Source organism: Pseudorasbora parva, chromosome 3 (genome assembly GCF_024679245.1).
Source record: "Pseudorasbora parva isolate DD20220531a chromosome 3, ASM2467924v1, whole genome shotgun sequence".
Classification (NCBI taxonomy): domain Eukaryota; kingdom Metazoa; phylum Chordata; class Actinopteri; order Cypriniformes; family Gobionidae; genus Pseudorasbora; species Pseudorasbora parva.
Window position 1 is genome coordinate 118,266 of NC_090174.1, and position 19,340 is coordinate 137,605.

At 43.7% G+C, this 19,340-nt stretch overlaps 1 protein-coding gene across 1 annotated transcript in view; it reads left to right on the plus strand.

The window, feature by feature from the left end:
* The first annotated feature begins 1,741 nt into the window (after nt 1-1,741).
* Nucleotides 1,742-19,340, plus strand: part of fabp1a (fatty acid binding protein 1a, liver) — a 39,535-nt gene continuing 21,936 nt past the window's right edge. The window contains exon 1 of the mRNA XM_067437507.1: nt 1,742-2,122. The gene's annotated coding sequence lies outside the window, so the exon portion shown is untranslated. The remainder of the gene's footprint in view (nt 2,123-19,340) is intronic.

Consider the following 19,340-nt stretch of genomic DNA (forward strand, 5'->3'; position numbering starts at 1 on the left):
GAGTGTGAAACCGAAAGTGTAATTTGCTCGTCTCGTTGCGGCTGTTTTGGAGCGCGCGCGAACTTGGGAACAATCTTGCGGACATTTTTGTGCTTTTAATCGTCCTTTTTATTATTAAACGCGTCCCAAACCTAACCAAGTAAACTCCTTTGAGCGAATCGGATGTCAGGAAATACGAGGATCAGTCCAAGTTGGGAGAGGCCGCTCGTATCCCTCCTCAAGATTGGAAGTATTGGTTTGGCCCGGTCTGAAACACACACACACACACACACACACGGACACGGACACACACACTGACACACAGCTGCGGTCCGCTGCAACTGAGCAGCCGGCAGCCGGCCACAGGCCGATAAGGTAATGTTACGTATCATATATAAAAAATTAAAAAAAAAACGTTTTGCCCAGCGGCCGGTTCGGCCTGAAAGGGACCGGCCGTTCGGGATTGTTCCCGGTATTCCCGATTGCCAATCCGCCCCTGCTCGCAGGCGACGCTCATCTTCAATAACACACCGGTCTCGCTCGCTCCTCCCACGTCTCTCGCTCGTCAGCCTCGCCTCATACTGTTTGTCTTTGAATCTGTTCATAATCAGACTCCACATCTGATGTGACATCCACACATTAAGTCAAGGTCTCTCAGATCTGCCGACTCTGGACTACTGCAAGTTCCCAGGACAAGACTAAAAAACAGAGGAGCCTTTTCTGTTGCCGGCCCTAAACTATGGAGCAAACTTCATATCACAACAGCCCCAACTTTATCTATTTTTAAGTCTACTCTTAAGACTTATTTATTTTCTTTGGCATTTAATATTTCCTGACTTGTTGCTTTATGATTTTTACTTTTATGCACTTTACTTCATGTTACGCCCCGTGGCTCATAGGGACGCAACAAAGATTGGGACACAAACGAAAGCCGAAATAAAATACGAAATGTATTAACAAAATAGAACTATATAGAAAAGAAACAGAATTAAGTGTAACAGTCAGGAATCAGTGTGTTGTGTAAAGAATGCATGAAAGGGTAATGTGCTGTTGTAGTGTTGGATGTACCAAAGAAACAAAGTCAAACAAACGCAAAACAATAATCAAGTCCAGCCTGCCACGCTCTTGGGCCTTTTCCTCAGACTCCTTTTAACAAGGCCCATCAGGATGTCAGCAACAGGTGTGCTTAATCAAGCTATCTGAGAATAGCCAATTGAGGGCGGAGCCAGCAAACCATCCTCCTCAGCCTGTGGAAACCCCACTAAACACAGGAGTCGTCACACTTCATTATAGATGCATCACAGGTAAAATAATGTTTATAATCCCATTTACAAAAGGACAAACTACAGATTATTGTCTGCACAGTGTTACAGAAGTGAATACAAACTATAAGATTTCAGGAAGATCAGCTCAGGGTCTTTGCTCTCTGGCCTCGTTCTGCCTTTGACCTTCTCCACTGAGTTCAGATCAGCTGTTATTGGTCATATAAGCTCAGATAGAAACAGATACAGGAGAACTGGGAGCTCTTTAATGATATTAATGATGGATCAGGGAGAATACAGGACAGTCTCTGACTCGATATGATACAGTGACCTACACAAAACACTTCTATAAAGACACAACAATATTAATAATACATAACTATAATATAATAACTAATATACTTCATGCACTTTATGCTCCACAGAAGAAAGTCATTCAGCTTTTGTAAAAGCAAGTAAATGATTACATTTTTTGAGTGAACTATCTTAACAGTGTGATTAGTGATTATTTGATCAAAAGAGTATGAAATGTAGAAGCATTAGGAAGAGCAGCTGAGCAGCAGGAATATGACATTAACCCACTGATGTTGGGCATCTGTCAGTGTAGCGGACGAGCTGAAGGGAGAATAAAGCTTCTTAATGAGCACGTGTGTGTCTGCACTGATGTAGTGAGCAAACGTGATGCTGAACGCGCTCGTTTCGGGAGGATCCTGCAGACGGTTTGGCCTGTTTTACTGCAGGGACCATCGTTTCTACAGCATTTCCCCATGACTGCAATGCAGACGCTCTTTAAAAAGGCAAGTGTTTGCTCTGGATTATAATCTTCTCTCCATCAGATGATGAATTACTGCTGCTACAGAAAGCCATCAGAAGAATCAGCAGTAAGTGTTTATTATCTCTAATAAACCTAAATCCCATAGAAAGGAAGTGTGTGATGAAAGGATTGATTCAGTGCAGCAGTATTTCAGCTGTTCAAACTGAACTGCAGGCGGTCTGTGAATGAGACGCAGGCTTCTGCACTGAAACACAGCAGGCAAATGCGCCACTAATGTCTCGTGAGTGTTCGCCTCGGCTGTGTGTTGAACGTCTGTCAGTTCTACAACAGCAGTGAATAGACTTCATCAAATCACCAACATCAGGCCTCATGAACAAGTACAAGATACAGTCAGCCAGTGGGTTCAGATACAGGAGGCATTCAGAAAAAATTAAAATTTTAAGAAATACTAAATTGTCCCAGAACCTCCAGGCATTCTCTCTAATAAAAATCAGGATTACATGGGGGAGAATGATAAATGTGTAAGTCAGAAGCACCAGGAACAAACTGCCCAAAATTAATTTGCGCTTTAGAGGAGTCAGAGATATTGCGTGTGAAAGGCCGCGACAAGTGCCAACAAAACACAGAACGATTATCGGGTAGGGGATAAAACAGGCGATCGATCGGGGCAGAGAGTACAAATACAGCTCATAGGAGTTTACATCTGCAAAGATCAGAGGAACAAACCAGATGATCACAGAAATAACACAGCAGACTTTCAGTGAATGATGAGTTTTGTACCAGATAGGATGAGACACCAGAAGATATCGTTCAACAGCAACACACACCATAAAATACAGACCCACAATCAAACTATACCAATATGCACCAATCAGTTTAGATGGCCCTATGAATGTTCTCATTAATGTACAAATGAACTGAATGAGATCTGAAAGAATCAAATGAATTACAAAAACTGGAGCAGAGCGTTGAGATTTGACAAGAACACACAACGCAAACAGAGTGAAGATCATGATGGGAATCTCAACGACTGAAATGACCCAGACAAATACTGAGCGTTCAAACTCATTTGTTCTAAAAAACCAACTAGATCTCTCCCATGTCCGAGTTGTCCAACTTTTTGATACGTTGCTGTTGCCGTTTTGTTCTGCCATGGTTTCACGAGATCTTGACAGGCAGCACTAAATAACAAACCAGTCATTAGTTAAAAGCAAACACATTTCCTATTATAACAGGGAAAATATGTATGGCATAACGGGTTTTCTGTGTGATTGTTGAAATGCAGAAGAAGAAAAAAATGAACCGGATTGGTGCTTACAACACGGAGCTGTTGCAGTTAATGCCCAGAGCTAAACCGGCAGTTATGGCGCATAAACGTAAAGGGTGTCTTTGTGGCTCTTAACAGACACAAAATACAATTAAAATGCCTGTCCAACATGACAACGAGATGCGTTAAGCCATTGTTTAAATTCACCTTTAGCCGTGTTTTAGACGGCTAGCTGTAGTCTCGTGTTGAAGTCCCGTGGGAAATCAGTCTAGCCGGAAAAATATAAATAGTCCAGTTGGGAAGAGCATTGTATGAGTAAAGCATGATTATTTCAAAATATTATTTTATTTCTAGTCCGAGGGGCTGTCACTCATGTCAGAAAGTGAGTAACTAAAGTAACTCGTGGGATCAGCGCTGATTTGAGACGCAAAGCTTTTAGAGATATTCAGTCCGATTTGGTGAACTGTCCTTCAGATGAGACGTTAAATCGAAGACCTGACTCTCTGTGGTCGTTAAAAATCCCAGGATGTCCTTTGATAAAGAGTAGAGGTGAAACCCCGGCATCCTGGCCAAATTTGCCCACTGGCCTCTGTCCATCATGGCCTCCTAATCCTCCCCCTCTCCTGATTGGCTTCATCACTCGGTCTCCTCTCCACCAATCAGCTGGTGTGTGGTGAGCGTTCTGGTGCAATATGGCTGCCGCCGCATCATCAGGTGGTGCTGCACTCTGGTGGTGGCTGAGGAGATTCCCCCTTCAATGTAAAGCACTTTGAGTGCCTAGAAAAGCACTATATAAATCTAACAAATTATTATTATTAACTGGTTTGACCTGTTCACTAAAAATAACCGGTTTAAAAGAACAATTCGTTCGTGATCCAGACATCAGAGTTATATCATCGGCTCCAACGTGAAGAAGAAATGGTTCGCGTTTGTGCCTTTCCGAATTGTGGCAACAGAATGTGAAAGTTTGCAGCGAACACTTTGACAAAGATGACAAACTTACACAGACACAACACAGCGGACGGTTGAAGAAAAATGCCATTCTGTGGTCGAAGATGGGTGCAGCCACTGTGCAGGTAATGTAAACTTTATTTATCCTTCCATTTGGGCACACACGGCTTGAGGAAAGATTTGCAGTAATAAAATAATCATGCTTTACACACACAATGCTCTTCCCAACTGGACTATTACATTTTTACCGGCTACATTGAGTTCCCACAGGACTATAGCCTTATAATACACCTCGCAGTCTAAAACACTAGGTGAATTTAAGTGGCTAAACGCATCTCGTTGTCATGTAAGGGCCCTGTTCATGTTGGACAGACATTTTGAATGCATTTTGTGTCGTTAAGAGCCACAAAGACACCCTTTACGTTTATGGCCCCAAAGCTGCCCGTTTAGCTGAGTGGGGGCTCTGGGCATTAACTGTAACAGCTCCGTGTTTTTCTTTAGACTGTACTCACAAAGGTATAACGATCAAGATTACCTTAAAATTCTCCAGGGTTGTCCTTTACCGCCTGGCGTGGGGCCCGTAGTGGCCAGGAGGGCCCTATTCAAATGCTTATATCGCTTATTAGGTCGGGCCGGCACTAACTAATGCAAATAGATGGTAACAATCATGACGTGAAACATTCTGGTCAGACTTGCACGTGTTGTCGTCACATTATTTTAACGGCTTGAGGTACTAATGTTAGCGTCCTCTCAGCCGCGACAGCATTAATGCTGCATCTAGTCAATGATATGTAGTGTAGTGTACACTGAATAACACACTGTTTTCTTGTCTGTTTCAAACTCGTTTCTAAAGTGTCCCGCTCTGCGCAGCCTCATGTGTCAGCCGCTATAGACGCTTTTCAGTTAGTTAACATTGTGATGTTTTATGAGGCCGGAGCAGAACGATTCCCCTGACCACTAACGCTAGCTAGCGAGTTTTGTTAGCTTGTTTTTGAAACAATGACTGGTCTGATCATGTAATGTCACTCACTCTCTGGGCCTCGATTGTTATTTGGAAATGTTAACTTTGGAGGGTTAGTTCACCCAAAAATGAAATGTGTCATTAACTCCTCTCCCCAATGTCGTTCCACACCCGTAAGACCTCCGTTCATCTTCAGGACAGTTTAAGATATTTTAGATTTAGTCCAATTGAATGTAAGTGTATGCACACTATACTGTCCACCTCCAGAAGGTAAGAAAACATCATCAAAGTAGTCCATATGAGACATCAGTGGGTTAGTTAAACTCTTTTGAAGCGTCGACAAAACATTTTGGTCCAAAAATCACAAAAACACTTTATTCAGCATTGGCTTCTCTTCCGCTTTTTTTTTTCAAACCTCAAATAAAGAATCAAACGGTTATGAATCAGCAGATAGCTTTGTGATTAATATCGCCAATGTCACTTGATTTCAGCAGTTTGCCAGTTTTTTCTCAACATGGAAGAGAAGACAATGCTGAATAAAGTGTTTTTGTGATTATTGGACCCAAATGTATTGTCGACGCTTCAAAAGAGTCTAATTAACCCACTGATGTCTCAAATGGACTACTGTGATGATGTTTTATTACCTTCTGGACGTGGACAGTATAGTGTGCATACACTTACATTCAAAGGACAGAAAGGCCTCGGACTAAATCTAAAATATCTTAAACTGTGTGTGAAGATGAACGGAGGTCTTACGGGTGTGGAAGGACGTTAGGGAGAGGAGTTAATGACAGACATTTCATTTTTGGGTGAACTAACCCTTTAACAGCAGGAGGCAGATTGGCCGAGCTGTACATGCTCACTTTAATGAATGGATCTGACAGCTCTACCTCCGGTTGAGGGCCTGACATCTACACCTGAGGATTTGAACAGCTATATGAGAGAGAACTGGGCTAAAATACAAAGTCAAACATTTAACATGATGTCTAAGGTGTTAGCCTATTTTAAGATGTAAACATGGCATGGCCAAAGAGTTATTTTATAGTATATGCCTTCTGTAAATGATGTTAGAGTGAGATTACAGAACAACTTTAAGTGAGATGTAAAATAATTTCTACAAATAAAAATTACAGACACAGCAAGATCATTTTTATACTTTTTGTATTTGATTGTTCTTTCTAAGTTCTTAAAGAATTTAGTCACCATCAATCACAAAAAAATGTATAAACAATCACAGATGATTTGAAGTGTGAGCAGAAAACGCTAGCATTGTTGATGATTGTTTGTGTCCAGTCCGCTGGGACGTAATCTCAACATCGGCACAAAAAGGGTCTAAAGAACAGACACACATCTGAGTGAATGAGGCGGAGGGAAGCTAGCGAGTGAAGGGCATGATAAAAACCATCTGGAGCTCTGCACGGGTGGATAGGCTACGGGTGTTTGAGGAAACACTGGCAGGATTTACTTGTGTTTTTTTCTTCATATTTGAGTGTTTATTATTCTGTTTTATATTCAGTGAAAGGCTTGGCCATTTGTTTTAATTGTTGCAGTTATTATTTCATTCCCATTTACTACTGTGGGTTTATTGGAGAACCTGATCATTAGCCCTTATTAAAATAAGTGAATAATGAGTGAATGTGAGATCTTAAAAGAGCTCAGGTTAGCCTTCCCCCATGAGGGGGCGCTACACATGTAAAAGATTATAGACATTTCAAATCCTGCATTTCAACAATATCACACAAGCAATAATTGTTCTGAACATTCAGTGGTTAATTAAACAAGCAATAAATACTGAAGAACTTACGTGACTGACGGTAGTTTGTGTGTTTCGTCTGCAGGTCAAAGGTTTGTGGAGCGGCTCACAGACTGACTGATGTTTCACACATTTACACTGAAGTGTTGGAAGAGCTCTTCATTCACTGCATACACTGGAAAACACACATTTCAAAGGTTGGGGATCTGGCCTGTTTCAGAAAGGAGTTAAAGTGGTAACTCTGAGTATGTTAATCCTGACATGAAGGAAACTCTGAGTATGTTAATCCAGACATGAAGGAAACTCTGGGTTTTAAAAGGCATAAGAAGCTATAAAAGAAAGCAAACAGTTCAGTCAAATATACAAAGTCAGCGCTCTTGGCTACAACGATAAAGTTAAATAGCCTTATTATTTAAAGTTATGAAACGTATCTTTGCCCTCAGCCAAAATGTTTGGCTAGGGAACAAAATTATAGATTTATGAGACTCACTCAACATATTTTTATATCCTCAGTAAAATAAGAAATGATTGGCGAGACAAAGCACAAATGTTTTGATCTTCCTAAAGTACTGATTCTCTGCTGTTTTCAAGCCTGTTTGGTTTATCCATTGACTGCCCCTGAACTGAAATCACACACACTGTTGATTAAAGGAAACTAGTTTAAGTACAAATGACACCAGAGGCTGAAATACAAAGATAGTTGACGAGATAAACTCACGGATGAGATGATCTCATGATCTTATCTGGAATCATAATAAACACCAAACTACAAGACAGATGAAGATGTTTATGAGCCAATCAAATCGTTATCAAATTAATCTCAAGAACATAAAACGGAAAAGACATGAAAGAAAACCCTAACTCTCATTTCTTCTACACTGTTCCTCATAACCAGCACGAGAGGATCAACAAGCTGAACAACATTTGCTGACGTTTGACTAAAGGCTGAACACAATGACACAATAATTCACACAGAGACGACCTGATCTTACCGGGAATCAGACTGAAGACGACTGAAGAAGCTTCTCATCAGAAGATGATGGTGTTTAGGAGCTGATCGGCTCTTTTATAGCCGGAATTAACTCCAGAAACATCAATCAAAGATGCATTAAACATCATTTACACTTAATGCAACCGCATCAGCAATCAGCAAACAAAACCAAACATCAGAACAGAAAAACACTTACAGAAAGAGTGAAGAAGAGTGTTATAGAGAGGAAACAGCCAGAAATACAGTATTATAATACTGAGATCATACTGTAAGTTTATCAGATTATGATTATGAGGTTATAGAACAATAAAGAGAAAATGTCTCCATGTTTATTTGCTTTTTCTTTCAGACACTGATGTTTGTGAAGTGCCACATCGATCCCAAAACCCGAACACAAAAGCCAACCTCATGCATTTATTTCACATATATATATATATCATTTTAGTATATTTTTTATTGCTACGTGGCAAACAAGTTACCAGTAGGTTCAGTAGATTCTCAGAAAACAAACAAGACCCAGCATTCATGATATGCACGCTCTTAAGGCTGTGCAATTGGGCAATTAGTTGAAAGGGGTGTGTTCAAAAAAATAGCAGTGTCTACCTTTGACTGTACGAACTCAAAACTATTTTGTAAAAACATTTTTTTCTTCTGGGATTTAGCAATCCTGTGAATCACTAAACTAATATTTAGTTGTATGACCACAGTTTTTTAAAACTGCTTGACATCTGTGTGGCATGGAGTCAACCAACTTGTGGCACCTCTCAGCTGTTATTCCACTCCATGATTCAAGTATTTTAACATATGCAAACTGATCCATGATCCCTGGTATGCGATAAATAGGCCCAACACCATAGTAGGAGAAACATGCCCATATCATGATGCTTGCACCTCCATGCTTCACTGTCTTCACTGTGTACTGTGGCTTGAATTCAGAGTTTGGGGGTCGTCTCACAAACTGCCTGTGGCCCTTGGACCCAAAAAGAACAATTTTACTCTCATCAGTCCACAAAATGTTCCTCCATTTCTCTTTAGGCCAGTTGATGTGTTCTTTGGCAAATTGTAACCTCTTCTGCACATGCCTTTTTTTTAACAGACGGACTTTGCGGGGGATTCTTGAAAATAGATTAGCTTCACACAGACGTCTTCTAACTGTCCCAGTACTTACAGGTAACTCCAGACTGTCTTTGATCATCCTGGAGGTGATCATTGGCTGAGCCTTTGCCATTCTGGTTATTCTTCTATCCATTTTGATGGTTGTCTTCCGTTTTCTTCCACGTCTCTCTGGTTTTGCTCTCCATTTTAAGGCATTGGAGATCATTTTAGCTGAACAGCCTATCATTTTTTGCACCTCTTTATAGGTTTTCCCCTCTCTAATCAACTTTTTAATCAAAGTACGCTGTTCTTCTGAACAATGTCTTGAACGACCCATTTTCCTCAGCTTTCAAATGCATGTTCAACAAGTGTTGGCTTCATCCTTAAATAGGGGCCACCTGATTCACACCTGTTTCTTCACAAAATTGATGACCTCAGTGATTGAATGCCACACTGCTATTTTTTTGAACACACCCCTTTCAACTAATTCAACTAATTGCCCAATTGCACAGCCTTAAGAGCGTGCATATCATGAATGCTGGGTCTCATTTGTTTTCTGAGAATCTACTGAACCTACTGGTAACTTGTTTGCCACGTAGCAATAAAAAAATATACGAAAAACCTTGATTATTCTGGTTAGTCACATTGTACTGCTATTATTTTGAACAAGACTGTGTATATATATATATATATATATATATATATATATATATATATATATATATATATATATATATATATATATATATATATATATATTATAGTAGTTAGAAGCGTAGTTAGTAATGATAAACAGGACAGTCTTTAAAGTTTCAGTCATGTAGGATTTAACACTTCTCCTGGGTCTCATGAAGGCTTTGGTTTCTGCCTTTAGAAAACAAAAGATGTTACCAAGAGATTCAGTCGTGATTGCACATCCTCAATTTCCATCAGCATTTCATTATATATTAATAAAGCATTGTGTATGTCTTTCACAAAGCACTCAATATTTTGTTATGTTTTGTAAGTGCGAGAAGAGAATGTTAAAAAGAAAGAAAATCAATATGCCACAAAACATCTTGCAGGGAAAAAACACTGGAAGTCAACGACTATCATCGACTGTCTGGTTAAAGGGTTAGTTCAGCCAAAAATGAATTTGAGTGCCTAGAAAAGCACTATATACAGGTCCTTCTCAAAAAGTAGCATATTGTGATAAAGTTCATTATTTTCTATAATGTAATGAGGCAAATTAAACTTTCATATATTTTAGATTCATTGCACACCAACTGAAATATTTCAGGTCTTTTATTGTTTTAATGCTGATGATTTTGGCATACAGCTCATGAAAACCCACAATTCCTGTCTCAAAAAATTAGCATTTTTTGCAAGAAAGAAAGAATTAAGGGAAATGTTAGAAGAGAAAGTAAAAGCAGCCTTAGTTAGATCACGTTTTGTATCAGTGCAAGATATGGATGCTCCAACTACCTTTTTCTTTAATTTGGAGAAAAAACATATTCATCCAAACTTTATGCATGGCCTTGTTAAACCAAATGGGACAATTACTTTAAATCCTCAAGAGATGAGAAGACTTGCAGTGGACTTTTACACTAATTTAAAAGCGAAGCGCGTCGGTCAGTGAAGAAGCATGAGTCGCAAGTAAGCGTGTGTATTTGCTGTATTGCTTAGTGTATTATTTACTAGAAGGAAGATACATTTCGATTTTGCACCTATTTTTCTATTCATAATTGTATTACGTGAGCTATTTGCAATTGCACTTAACCACACGCGCTGTACGTAATTGTCAGCTGTTATCAAATAATAATTGGTGGCTTTTAGCACAGGTAGTGAGTCAGATAATTGTTTTTGCTCTCATAGAATTGTTCCCCATTCACACCATTATATGACCGACACACAGCAACGGCGGAGTTAAAATCTTCATTTGTGTTCTCCTGAAGAAACACACACACCTACATGTCGGATGCACTGGGGGTCAGCAGATAAACATCTAATTGTCATTTTTGGGTGAACTATCCCTTTAACCTAAATCTCAGGCTGAAGGGATAAAGGACTACCCTCAGTAACTTCAGACATTCATCTATTTCATCATCGCTACTCACAACATTCCTCTTATTCAAAATCACTTCACAAACTGGACCATATTCTGCTCAGCACTTCCAGCACTTATACCACATCGTCATTCACAACATGAACCGCTTGCCTTAGCTCAGTGTTGATCTCTTTCTGGGTGTTCACCACATCAGACTCAACATTGACCTCATCTCCCAGCAAAACGTTCTCCGTCGCCACAATATTTTCCACAACTCTCTGTAGGCCTTGATTTTCGTCAACACGTTGTTTCTGAGAGTTATTTTATTATAGACAGTTAAACCGCTTGTGTTCCATGTCTCCACATTCAAAGCAATGTAAATGTAATGCTTGTAAGAGCTCTCTCCATGAGACACGCGAAAAGATACATCAAGCGTTTTGTCAGGAGATGTTAAAAACACATAAACTTGCCTTCTAAAGGACAATACATGTTTTAACGCTGTGGTCTTACATCCAGGCGGAATTGTTTTCACTCCACCTGCAGTTTTTCCAAACCTAGATAACTCTTACCTTTTACGATTACATCATTGCAAATAAAGGCCGGTACATTTGAGATAGTAACTTTCGTAGCCGAGAGAGAGAGAGAGTGAGAGTGAGAGAGAGAGAGAGAGAGAGAGAGAGAGAGAGAGAGAGAGAGAGAGAGAGAGAGAGAGAGAGAGAGATGTTTTTTGATAAAAAAAGTGCAGTTCATTTTCTACAACAGAACATAAAGCTCTATGGCACCATATTTCTTCAAACACTGCTACTGAATTCATAGTTTTGTAAAAAAGAAAATCAATTGACAGTCTTGCTTTAATCAAAGCGGCAAATACCTTTTCCACATCACATTCTCTATTGTGCTCAATTTTATCTCTTCTACTGACATAAATAGACATTTTGGCTTGACCTAAAATAAAATTAATCACCTGACATTCTTGCTTTCTTTTTTGTACATATTTAAAACCCAAAATAAAAGTTTGTACAGAAAATTCCTGGTTAAAACAATTAAACAGACTTTGTAAAACATAAAACAGAGGCTTCAGTCTTGAACATTGCATAAAAGTGTGAAAAACAGTCTCTCTTTCAAAACAAAAAGGACACTCTTGGCTAACATTTGGATTTAAAACAGAAATAAAAGCATTAACCGCAATAATACCATGAAGAATTCGCCACTGTAAATCTCCAACTCGTTTGGCTAACGGTGGCTTATAAAGTGCTCTCCACTCTGGTTTAACATCTTTACTCATTTTAAAAACATCACGCCAAGGTGAATCAACTCTTCCATGTAAGCCCTTTATGTTAAAAGATTTTACACAAGCTTTATACCATTTTTTACCATTATTTTCACACAGCTCCATATCTGTCAATTTTTCAATGTCCAAAAAAAACGTCTCAGGTTACGTATGTAACCCTAGTTCCCTGAGGGAACGAGACGCTGCGTCGAAACGCTGTGAGAACGCCTCTGCGTTAATGCGTCGTGAAGCGCCTGTAGAACCATTCCATCGGAAAAAAGATCGATCGTCGGCGTGATGACGTCATCGACCGGAAGCTATAAAACGTCCGTGAAAACAAACAGGAACTAACTTCTGATAAAGCCTGAAGTAAGTGATCACGGACACGCCGGGAGTATGGCAGAGCGACGCAGCGTCTCGTTCCCTCAGGGAACTAGGGTTACATACGTAACCTGAGACGTTCCCTTTCGGGGAACTCGAGCTGCGTCGAAACGCTGTGAGAACGCTTATACCCACATCGCCATAGGACCAAGTGTCTCGTATGTGTGAAGCCGAAGCGCACACGGTTACGAGAGAACCTGCGCCCCAACAGTAGATGCCAGGTCTAGTTCATAGAACCTGACGAAGGTTAACGGAGACGACCATCCGGCCGCGTTACAAATATCGTGGAGGGAAGCCCCCGACAAGAGTGCTTTTGAAGCAGCCCTACCCCTGGTTGAATGCGCCCGGACAGCCAGTGGAGACGGCTGCCCGGCCGCTTCATAAGCAAGTGAGATGGCCTCGACCACCCACTTGCTCATCCTCTGCTTGGATACTGGAGCCCCCTTCTTAGGGGGTCCGAAACAGACAAATAATTGGTCAGATTTTCTCCACAGGGCAGCTCTGTGGACGTATGTATCCAGTGCCCTCACAGGACACAGCAGATTTAACCTTTCCTGGTCTGACGTCTTAAACGGAGGAGGACAGAAGGCTTGTAGAGTGATGGGGCCCCGTGGGCTCGTAGGAACCTTGGGGACATAACCCGGCCTGGGATGCAGAAATGCTTTCACCATCCCCGGCGCAAACTCTAAACATGAGGGCCCTACCGACAGGGACTGAATATCTCCTATTCTTTTGAGAGACGATATGGCCAAAAGAAAGATGGTTTTTTAGGGTGAGGAACTTGTCCGAAACCTCCTCCAGAGGTTCGAACGGTGGTCCGGACAAGCCCCTCAGAACAATGGCCAAGTCCCATGCTGGGACCCTCGAGTGCATAGCCGGCCTCAACCTTAAAGTGCCACGAAGGAAGCGTGTAATTAGAGGGTGTCTTCCCAAAGAACCTCCACCGAAAGGGACGTGGAAGGCACCCAAGGCCGCCACGTACACCTTTATTGTGGAGGGGGTCAACCCTGCCGAGAACCTTGCCTGCAGGAACTCCAGCACTGTACCAACCGGGCAGTTAACTGGGTCCCACTGGCGTTCTCTGCACCATGCTGAGAAAAGTCTCCATTTCAAAGCGTACAGCTTCCTTGTGGACGGAGCTCTGGAGTGCAGGATGGTCTCTACAACCTCGGCCGAGAGACCTTCCTCTATGAGCCTAGCCCCCTCAGAGGCCAGGCCCACAGTTTCCACATCTCCAGGCGTGGGTGCAGGAATCTCCCGCCCGCCTGAGAGAGTAGATCCCTCCTGGTCGGAATCTCCATTGGAGAGCCTTCCAGGAGAGATATCAGGTCCGAAAACCATACTCGGGTCGGCCAGTACGGAGCCACTAGAAGTACCTGGGCCCCGTCCCGGCGTACGCTCTCCAGAACTCCTGGAAGCAAGACAATCGGGGGGAAGGCTTACAGAGGTAGCCTCGGCCACTCCTGTACCATGGCATCCAGCCCCAGCGGGGCCGGATGGGTCAGAGAAAACCACTGCGGGCAGTGGGAATTCTCCGCCGAAGCAAATAGGTCTATTTCTGCTTTCCCATAAACCTTCCACAGGAGCTCCACCACCTCTGGGTGGAGTCTCCATTCCCCGGGCCTCGGCCCCTGCCTCGACAGGCTGTCTGCTTCCTGATTCAGGGCCCCCGGGATATATACTGCCCTGATTGACAGCAATTTCCCTTGGGCCCACAGGAGGATCCGATGTGCCAATTTGTCCAACGGACGAGACCTCAGACCCCCCTGGTGATTTATATAGGCGACCACCGACGTGTTGTCTGTCCTGACTAGCACGTGGTGGCCCCTGAGGTCGGGCAGGAACTGTTTCAATGCAAGAAACACTGCGAGCATCTCTAGCTGATTTATGTGCCAGTGCCGCTGATGTTCCTGCCATAGACCCTGGGATGAGCGACCACTCATGGTCGCCCCCCCCAGCCCGTGAGAGAGGCGTCTGTCGTTAGCGTTACGCGACGAACATGAGCCCCCAACACAGGACCCTGAGATAAAAACCCCGGGTTTTTCCACATGACCAGAGCACGTAGGCATCGCCGCGTGACTTTGATCGTGCGGAGCGGATTTCCCCTCGGGGAGAACCCTTTTGTTTTGAGCCACCACTGCAGTGGCCTCATGTACAGTAGGCCAAAAGGTATCACGTTGGACGCTGCTGCCATGAGACCTAACAGTTTCTGGAACTGTTTCACAGTGACGGCTCGGCCTAGCTTCTGTTCTTTGACGGCTGCCAGGATCGATGCTATGCGTGTTGGCGATAATTGCGCCCGCATAATTACCAAATCCCAGTTCACACCTAGAAAAGTGGTTCTCTGAGCCGGAGAAAGCACACTCTTCTTGGCGTTCAGCCTCAACCCCAGCTTCGACATATGGGCGAGAACAGCATCTCGATGCTGAACCGCCATCTGCTCTGTATTCGCTAGAATCAGCCAGTCGTCGATATAGTTCAGTATGCGGATGCCCTGCAGACGCAGCGGCGCCAGAGCTGCATCCACACACTTGGTGAACGTGCGGGGTGACAGTGCTAGACCAAAGGGAAGTACACGATATTGGTATGCCTCTCCCCCGAAGGCAAACCTCAGGAACTTCCTGTGATGTGGAAGGATGGAGACATGAAAATACGCATCTTTGAGGTCTATGGTGACAAACCAATCCTCCGACTTGATCTGCGATACAATCTGTCTGAGTGTAAGCATCTTGAATTTGAGCTTGGCCACCGAGCGATTCAATAGCTGCAGATCTAATATCGGGCGTAAGCCCCCATCCTTCTTCGGCACGATGAAGTAACGGCTGTAAAAGCCAGACTCGCTGCTGGGAGGGGGAACCCTCTCTATAGCCCCTTTTTGCAGGAGTGTCTCTACTTCCTGTGCCATTACCAGAGCCTGCTCCGGGCCCACCTCTGTAGGTAGGACACCGCAGAAAGGAGGTGGCCGACTTCTGAATTGAATGGCGTACCCCTTTTCTATTATCTGCAGGACCCAATGAGATATATTTGATAGACATTTCCACTCGTCTAGAAAATCTACTAAGGGAACCAGCCTCTCGAGGCTGGCCTCTGGTGTATTTTGAGCAACAAGCACAGTGCCCTGAAGCGGCGGACCGGCAGGGAACAACTGACTTGACTGCTCGGGGGCCCCCCGAAGGGGGTGCGGACCACCCTCGGGTGGCCCGCGGAGACCGACTACGCCCCGGCATTGCGGCGGGGTTGGCAGCGCGGCCCCCCGAGGGTGCCGTAGGGAAACGAGTACCGTTAGCAGGGGTAAACACCGTTTCCCTACGGGGGGAACCACCCTCAGCGTCCTGACGCTTCTGGCATCAGGAACGTTTCGACGAGGCCTTCGAGGTGCAGGGCTGATCTGAGAGCGCCGCCCCTCGTCCCCGCGCTGAGGGGGAGCTCGGGCAGTGACGCTCTGTTTTTGTTGAGCCCTATGTGAGGAGCTCGTACTCGGTTTGGGCTGCTTGGTGGTATCAGCAGCAGCCTCAGGGACCTGGACCCGGAGAGGGAGGAACTGCTTGAGCGCCGCAGCTTGCTTTTTCGACTCCTGGAACCTCTCGGTGACAGTGTGGACTGCGTCACCGAAGAGGCCTCCAGGAGAAAGCGGCGCATCAAGCAGGAAAGCTTTCTCCCTCTCCTTGATGTCTGTGGGGTTCAACCATAGGTGCCTCTCCGTGGCCACCAATGCTGCCATGGAGCGGCCAACACATCTGGCCGTCTCCTTGGTGGCCCGGAGAGCTAAATCAGCTGACGTTCTTAATTCAGCGACAATATCTCCCCCCACAACATCACTACCATCCAGATCCCTCAGCAGGTCAGCCTGATATGCCTGCACGATAGCCATCGTGTGCAGGCATGCAGCCGCCTGACCCGCTGCCGAGTACGCTTTACCCACCAGCGCCGACGTTGTTTTTAAAGGTCTGGTGGGTAAAGTCGGGGCCTTAAGGGACGACGCCGAGGAAGGCGAGAGATGGCTCGCAAGCGTCTCTTCAACCTTTGGCATCGCCCCATAACCATATTGTTTCAGCCCGACGATGTTACTGTAGACCGAGGTCTGCGGGCTGAACACTCTATATGATGCCGGTCTCCTCCATGATCTTGCCACCTCGGTGTGCAAGTCATGGAAGAACGGCAGGCCCCGCCGCTGAGGCTCTGAAGCGCGAGATGGCAGGAATCGTTCGTCTAGCTTGCTATGACGTTTTCTCCCTGCCTCAGATCTTTCAGTGGGCCAGTCGATGTTTAATCTGGCCACTGCTCGCGTCAGAACCTCAACTAGCTCCTCACTAGCAGGGGACTGAAGTGGCGAGTCTTCAGTCTCGATGCTTTCAACGTCCACCTCCTCAGAGCTGGACAGATGAAGCACCGGCGACTCTCTCGGGGGGGAAGAAACCGCCATGCGTGCTTCCATGCCCCGAGAAGAGCCGCTGGATGGAGCAGGTGAGGGCAGAGATAAGGCAGCGCCCGTCTCTAACCCCTCTGCAACATCCAATTGTGATCCCCACGACTGCAGCCTTCGCTCCGCCTCGGCGGCAGCGGGACCAGAGCCGCGGGGAACACGAGCCGAGGCACCCTCCTCGAAGAGTGCCCGGCGGGAGCGCAGCGTTCTTAGTGGTAATCGCTCACAATGCTCGCAAGCAGCCCCCTCGAGGGCTGCCTGGGCATGCTGCGCTCCCAAGCATGCAACACAGAGAAGATGTGTATCCCCGCCCGTGATGTAGCGTGGGCAGGGAGGAACACACTTCCTGAAATTACAGCTCTCACTCGCCATCTCTATCTATTTTATTTTCTCTTTATTTTTGTTAAACTACTGATATTTAACAAAAAGGGTGGAAAATCTCTGGATATAGACAGACAAAAACACCAAATAGACAGACAGGTTCACACAGATCGCTTGCTGAAGGCTCAGAAGCTAGTTCCTGTTTGTTTTCACGGACGTTTTATAGCTTCCGGTCGATGACATCATCACGCCGACGATCGATCTTTTTTCCGATGGAATGGTTCTACAGGCGCTTCACGACGCATTAACGCAGAGGCGTTCTCACAGCGTTTCGACGCAGCTCGAGTTCCCCGAAAGGGAACCCCATTGTTTCCTCCAACCTGGGTGAAAGAAGCAAGTTTGGAAAAGAGTCTTTTTCATCTGGGATTAACTCCCCTTTCCAAAAACTTTGAAGCATGATTTTTTCCTCTGTTGTAAAAAACGACTGTAATTTTTGAAGTACCTGTGCAACAACTCGACACGATTTAACATTTAAACCATTAGCAACATCATTGACATTTACAAAACTTGGTCCAGCCACTTTCATTAAACATTCAAGTGTTACAATTTTGGCTTTAATAAATGTTGCAGTCATTGCTCCGCATTCGCCCAGAATGTCCAAACGTGAGCCATAGATCAAAGGCTCTTTCAAAAACCAGAATAGAGAGATTTCAGTGTCATCTCTTTTCACGTCAAAAAGGTTCCATACTTTAAAAAGATTTCGGTAGAAGTCTGGCATCCTGGATGTATTTAACTTTCCGGGATCCAACAAGAACAATGATTTGTCCAAACATAGTCCTTCAGCAGTCCTCAAAATCATACAAGCCAAGGGCCTCCAACATAAATTGTCCGGTCCAACAATAAAACGTTGGATAAAATGCAATCTAAAAGCAGCAGTCCGACTTTGCAAATGTATAAGCCCTTGCCCACCTTCTTCTTTAGGCAAATACAAGACATTATGAGGAATCCAATGCATTTTTCCCCAAAAAAAATCAACTAAAAGAGACTGAATTTTTGAAATTAACCAAACAGGTGGATCCATACAAGCCAATCGATGCCACAGTAAAGAGGCTACTAAGTTATTAGTAATCAAAGTACGTCCTCTATATGATAGACTTTTTACAATCCATTTCCACTTCAAGAGACGACTTTTAACTTTTTCAATTAGTCCTTCCCAGTTTTTTTGAACAATTGTATCTTCCCCTAAAAACGCTCCCAAATATTTTAAACCATCTCTTTTCCAATTTAAGCCATTTGGGAGTAATGGTATTTCTCTTTCCCATTCTCCAACCAGCACTGCTTCACTTTTACCCCAGTTAATTCTTGCTGAAGAAATAATTTCGAAGTCACTCAATGTCTTTGATAATAAATGCACATCATTTTGTTTTTTAAGTATTATAATGACGTCGTCCGCGTAGGCTGATAAACAAAAATGACTGGCTTGTAAGGATACCCCTTCTAAAACTATTCTTAAATTATTTAAAAGTGGTTCTATTGACAATGTATAAAGTATTCCTGATAAAGAACACCCCTGTCTCACACCACGACATACTTTAAAAGGAGCACATAAGCCACCGTTAATTTTCAGTACACTTTCAATATCATTATATAGCGTTTTAACATAACCTATAAAATCAGAATTAAAACCAAAAGCATCTAAGGTCTTCCACAAATAGCCATGTTCTACGCGGTCAAACGCTTTCTCCTGATCTAAGGAAATCAAACCCATATCTACACCCATTAATTTAGAAACATTAAACAAATCTCTTATTAAATGAATGTTGTCAAAAATTGATCTGCCGGGTACACAGTACGACTGACCGGGGTGAATTACTTCCTCCAAAAC